The 6,000-nt window shown below is 41.5% G+C and overlaps 1 pseudogene; it reads right to left on the reverse strand.

Moving 5' to 3' along the window:
* Positions 1-1,111: 1,111 nt before the first annotated feature.
* On the reverse strand, positions 1,112-5,517 carry LOC121956214 (uncharacterized; annotated as a pseudogene).
* Between the last annotated feature and the right edge of the window lie 483 nt (positions 5,518-6,000).

Consider the following 6,000-nt stretch of genomic DNA (forward strand, 5'->3'; position numbering starts at 1 on the left):
TGCATGAAAAATGACCTACACAATTTTAAATATGGATGCCCATTAATTTTCTAATTAATGGACTAATTGTTTGAGTTGAGTTTATATTTTCGTTTGGTTTGTGTGCAAAAAATCTTTAGTTGTTAAGTTATTAAAGTAGTAGTAATAGTTAATAATAAAAGTAGTGGAGTAAAAAGTGCAATATTTCTCTCTGAAGTGTAGTGGAGTAGAAGTGGAAAGTAACATGAGATTAAAATACTCAAGTACTTGAAAAGTCCCTCAGATTTGTACTTAACTACAGTACTTGATTAAATGTACTTAAATACATTCCAGCTCTGGTCATCAAAGGGACACACAGTAACTGGAATTACAATAATTGCAATCAATTGACCAATTATAGCATTTCTTTAGCCCTCAAATGTAATAACCCTGTCTTTTTAATAACTCTAAAACATTATTCTATAACTTCCTCAAATGTTAAATTTAATTTTTGTTTCTCTGGGCAACAATTTTTGGCCTGTGAAAACCAGATGTTTTTCAAATTTTCTTTTACCCTAGAGTTGAGTAAAATTAAGGGAAAAAAAGAAGAATCCCATAAATCAGAGAGTATTAACAAGATAGATCAAGGGAGGTGAAGGACTGAGCCAAAGGCATTGGCAAGATCCAGGAATACCACATGAAAGCCGGTTCCCTCCTTCTTGGCAGCCTAGATCTGGTTGTCAGATGGCACTAGCATTTTCCAGGTAGCCAGAGAAGCCCAAGAGGCCTGCTTTCTGGGTTGCTGGTCAATCAGTTTGTTTCTTTGCAGGTATCCCGCTAGTCCATGAGCCACCATGCTAAGGAAGATTTCACCCTCAACATTCAGGAGATTGATCTGGCAAAATTGACCGATTTTTTTGATGAGTCCTTTGCCTTTGAAAAAAGGATGCCTTTGGCTCCTTCGTTGAGGAAGTGGTGCACAGCATCTCTAAGCAGGCAGAAGTGGCATCCCGGTGGACATGGATCAAGCACAATCAGCGGTCGCGAAGCCAGTCACATGGTGAACCAACAACATCAGAGTTCAGGGGTTGAAAGCCAGGGTAGTACCAGGTCGCTGGATCTACTTTCAAGCAGTACAGGTGAGTACCTGTAAGGTGAGACAGATAAAGTATAGCATGTTAAAACAAAGTCATAGTATAGCATGTAGAAAAACATAAAATAAAGTCACAGAATAGCATGTTAAAATTATTGAAAAACTCAAAAAAGTTGTAGTATGCCCTGTAAAAATAATGATGAATGACGTATGATGTTTTTATGCCGTTTTGTTGAAGTACCACACTATTACCCTTTTTTGCACTTTTGCACATCACACTATAGTTCGACATTTTCTTGTTGTTTTCGACAACACACCATATTGTTACCTTTTAATGCTGTTTTTGACAACATACTATACCATGAGGTTTTTATACCGTTTTGGAAGACATACTATACTATGACTTTTTTATGCCATATTAGACTACAATCTATTGTATGATGTTTTAAGCCATTTTGGACAACATACTATACTATGAGGTTTTTATGATGTTTGACATGCTATAGCATGTTTTTTATGCCTTTTTAGGACGACATACTGCAGTATGATGTTTTCTTGCCATTTAGGACTCAGTAAACTACGATGACTTTTTTATGCCCTTTTAGACAGCATACCATAGTAAGATGTTTAAATGCCGTTTTAGACGAAATATTCTACTATGACGTTTTTATACCGTTTTAGATGATAAACTATACTCCAAATTTTTCATGCCTTTTTGGACAACTAGTGTAGTGTGATGTTTTTATACCATCTTTGACGACATATTACGTATAATCAGAGCTTGCTTTATAATAAAGTTTTAAGCCATTTGGAACAATATACTATACTATGACATTATTTAGCCGTTTTGGACAACTTACTGTACTGTGGCTTTTCAGGCTATTTTGGACGATATGCTGCACTGTAACATTTTAATGCTGTTTTAGATGACATCATCTTGTTTGACGTTTTTATGAAGTTTTGATGTCGTTTTGGACGACCTACTATACTATAACATATTTATGACATTTTGAATGACATACTATACTATGACTGTTTTATACCATTTTGGACCACATACTATTGTATTATGTTTTAAGCCGTTTTGGACAACATACTATACTCTGAGGTTTTTATGATGTTTTGACATACTATAGTATGATGTTTTTTATGCTTTTTTTAGGACTACATACTGTTGTATGATGTTTTCATGCCATTTTGCTATACTATGACATTTTTATACATTTGCATTCATACCGTTTGGTATACATGGTATACTATGATTGTTCTTTGCTGTTTTGGACGATATACTATGACCCCCTTTTTGCACCTTTGTAATGACATGCTATTTTGTGACATTTTTGTACCATTTTGAATGATATGCTAAAGTGTGATGTTTTCATGCCATTTTGGATGACCTTCTATGCTATGACTTTTTTAAGTCTCTTTTGACAACATGCTTTAGATACTGTTTTCAGGGCATTTTGGATGAGATAGTATACTGTGACTTTTTTGCAACTTTGGACGACATGCTGTACTATGAGAGTTTGAATACACCTTCTGGTGCTACTTGGACATGTCATCAGTGAAGTACCCGGGGTCATAGGGTGTTTCGGGTCTTTAATCTTCATACACCCTCGTCCAGGCGACCCAGCCGGGAATTGACCATTCACCGGCTTGTGTCCAAATGCCGTGTTGTTCCATGGATCCCCCCTATGGATCCACAGCCACCGCAAGGACCTCTCTGCAGCCTCTAGGATGTTTCTGATGGCTCTCAATTGCAGTCCTTTCACTCCAAGGAGTTTGAGGGTTCTCAGAAGTGAATGGCCAGCGAAGCCTCGGCACCCGACCTCAACTAGCTCACAGCGGGCTTTCCAGCCGTTCCGGCACTCTGTGCTGAGCTCTGCGTATTTGGCCTTCTTTCATCTGTGGGCCTCTTCAATCCAGTCTTCCCAGAGAACAGTAGCTATGTCCCAATTCAGGGTCTGCATCCTTCGGAGGCTCCATTCGAAGGCCTTTATGTCACAGCGCTGCACGAAGGGTGTCCCATTTGGTCCCAATTTGAAGGCTTCTTCTTATGCAGCCCACAAATGCGGCCTTGTTTTCCCTCTGTTTGAATGACACATCGCTACTATCCTTCGAGGCCTTCCATTTCCCAAGATTCCTAGCGCCCCCGTGATCTTCAAAAATAATTGTCGTAATGGCAGGAATCAACTGACGTAGGGGTAAGGGCATTAACAACCGTTGATGCGGCCCTCGGAGGTGCCTCTGAAGGAGTTGCCTCTGTAGACCGCGTAGGCTGCATCCTCCAAAGGATGCAGACCCTGAATTGGGACACAACTAGTCAGTTTCAGAATAACGACTTGTTTGGTGGACTCCGATGTTAGTACCAAGTCTGGGCTGAGAGAAGTGGTTGTGATGTTGGCAGGGAACTTGAGCTGTCTTCCGAGGTCGACTTGAAGCTGCTAGTCCGGAGTTGTGGTGAGGAGCCCCCCTGTAGAGTTAGGCTGGTGATATTGTGCCTTCTGCCCCGCTCTAATGAAGGTGATTGACTGTTTGGGGGCTGCCTGGGTCTTGCAGTGTTGGATCGCTGTGCAGATGGATTCTGCCAAAGCTTTCAGCACTTGGTTGTGGCGCCAGCGGTACCAACCCTCCCCTAGCGCTCTTGAGCAGCAGCTCAAGATGTGTTCCAGGCTGCCCCTCTTCTGGCACAGCTTGCACTCAGGAGTGTCCACCAGTCCCCAGGTATTTAGGCTGGCCGGGCTTGGGAGGACATCATAGACTGATTGGACGAGACACAATGCGAAATGGTTCTGCTTTCCAGAGCTCTGCCCAGGTGACTCTACAGGAATCAGTCTGCTCCCACCTGGTCCACGCTCCTTGTTTGGACAGGCCGGCGATCTTACTGCAGCGTTCTTCCTCCACCTCTGCTCATATCTCGTCCTGGATCAGTGGGTACTTCTCCTCTCCACGGGCCAGGTCGTAGCGCGGCTTCGGAAAGGAATCAAGTCCTGCTCGTCCAGTTGCCATGGGGCCCACCAGCATTTTATGCTTTAGTCGCGCCTGAGCTTTAGTGATGGCTTCTTGTGCCCGCCACTTCCTCCCGGTGTTCTCGAGGATTCCTGCTGCGCCGACTTTGGTGTCTTCGGAGTCCCTGTACATCATCACTTCTCTGGAACGGATGACTTTAAACTCCTCTGTTAGTCCACTGAAAGGAAGGTGCAGCTTGTTGGAATGGCCGTACAGGGCGATGCTGCTCAAGGACTGGGGGAGCCCCAGCCGTCTCCTGAGAAACTGGCTGATAGACATTTCAAGAGCCTCTGCCGTTGTTATTGGTACTTTGTAGACTAACAGGGGTCAGAGTATTCTTGGCAGGACTCCACGCTGGTAGATCCAGGCTTTGAATTTTCTAGGGAGGCCAGATTTGTCAATCGCTGTGAGCCAGGTGGACAGTTTGCTCTTGGTTCGCTGTATGGCATCTGAGTCTTTCAAGGAGCTGTCAAAGATCTTGCCCAGGCTCTTGACCGGTTTCTTGGTCACTGATGGAATTGTGGTCTCTCCCAGGGCAAAACGGAACCGGTCGGACACTTTACCCTTTTTTAGGACTACAGACCGAGACTTAGCAGGCTTGAAGCTCATCCTTGCCCAGGAGATGAGCCGTTCAAGCCCCTGAAGAAGCCACCTGCATGGATGTTGTTGTCACTGTTAAGTTGTGAATGAAGTTTATATGGCTTTTTGGACGTCATACCATAATAAGAAATTTTTGTGCCGATTTGGATGACATACTATACTATGACATTTTTATGCTTTTTTGGAAGACATAGTGTACTATTACATTTATTTGCTGTTTTGGATGACATGCTATACTATGATGTTTTCTTTTTGCCTTTTGGGCTGACATGATATACTTTGACGTGTTTATACAATTTTGGACGATATACCATAGTGTGAAGTTTTTAGGCCATTTATAATGACATATTATACTATGACTTTTTATGCTGGTTTGGACGAGATACTATAACTATGATGGTTTTATTTAGTTTTTGAAGACATGCTGTACTGTACTGCATGCAATGACTTTTTAATTTCTTTTTGGACCACATACTATAGTGTTACATTTTTCTGCCATTTTGGATGACTTATGATGCTGTGTCAATTTTATTACATTTTGTTTGACATATTGTATTATTGTACATTGTTTTTTTTCTATTCTGGACAACATCCTATACTTTGATGTTTTTATACCGTTTTGGACGATATGCTATAATAAGATGTTTTTAGACAGATTTGAAAGACATGCTATAGTATGACTTTTTTTTTATTTTTAGGCCATTTTGGTGAAATTTTATACTATTACATTATTTTGCCATTTGGGTCGACATGCTATATACTATGACATATTTTTGACATTTTGGACAATATACTTTACTATAATTTTTTATTCCATTTTGGATGACATACTTTACTTTGAAGGTTTTGTCTGCCATTTTGGACAACATGCTTTACTAAGACGTTTAAATGCAGTTTTGAATGATAAAATACACTATGAAGGTTTTATGACGTTTTGGACGATATGCTATAGTAAGACAACCTATATGGTAGTTATCCTTTGTTGTGTTGTTGTTGGTAGACCAGCCAAGAATGGAGACTTGCACCCAGATCCTACCTCAGGTTGCTCATTCCCCCCGAGGGAGATGAATCCCTCTATGAACATGCAAGGGGCTGCACCCTGGCTCATGAGTTTGTTCAACATGTTTATGAATCAGCAGCAGCAACAGCAGCAGCCGTTTGAGCAACCGTTGACCGGAAACCACATGCGGAGGGGAGGAAATTCCCCAGCTGCAGGAAGAGGAATCTTCTACCCCAACATGCCCCTTCCCAAGGTGGAGGAAGTTTCTACAACATGCCACCCCTAAACATTAACATTTTGGAACAAATGACTTCCATACAATTCCAAAAGGATTTGGGAG

The sequence above is a fragment of the Plectropomus leopardus genome, chromosome 18, assembly GCF_026936395.1.
Source record: "Plectropomus leopardus strain MGB_pleo_1.0 chromosome 18, ASM2693639v1, whole genome shotgun sequence".
NCBI lineage: Eukaryota > Metazoa > Chordata > Actinopteri > Perciformes > Serranidae > Plectropomus > Plectropomus leopardus.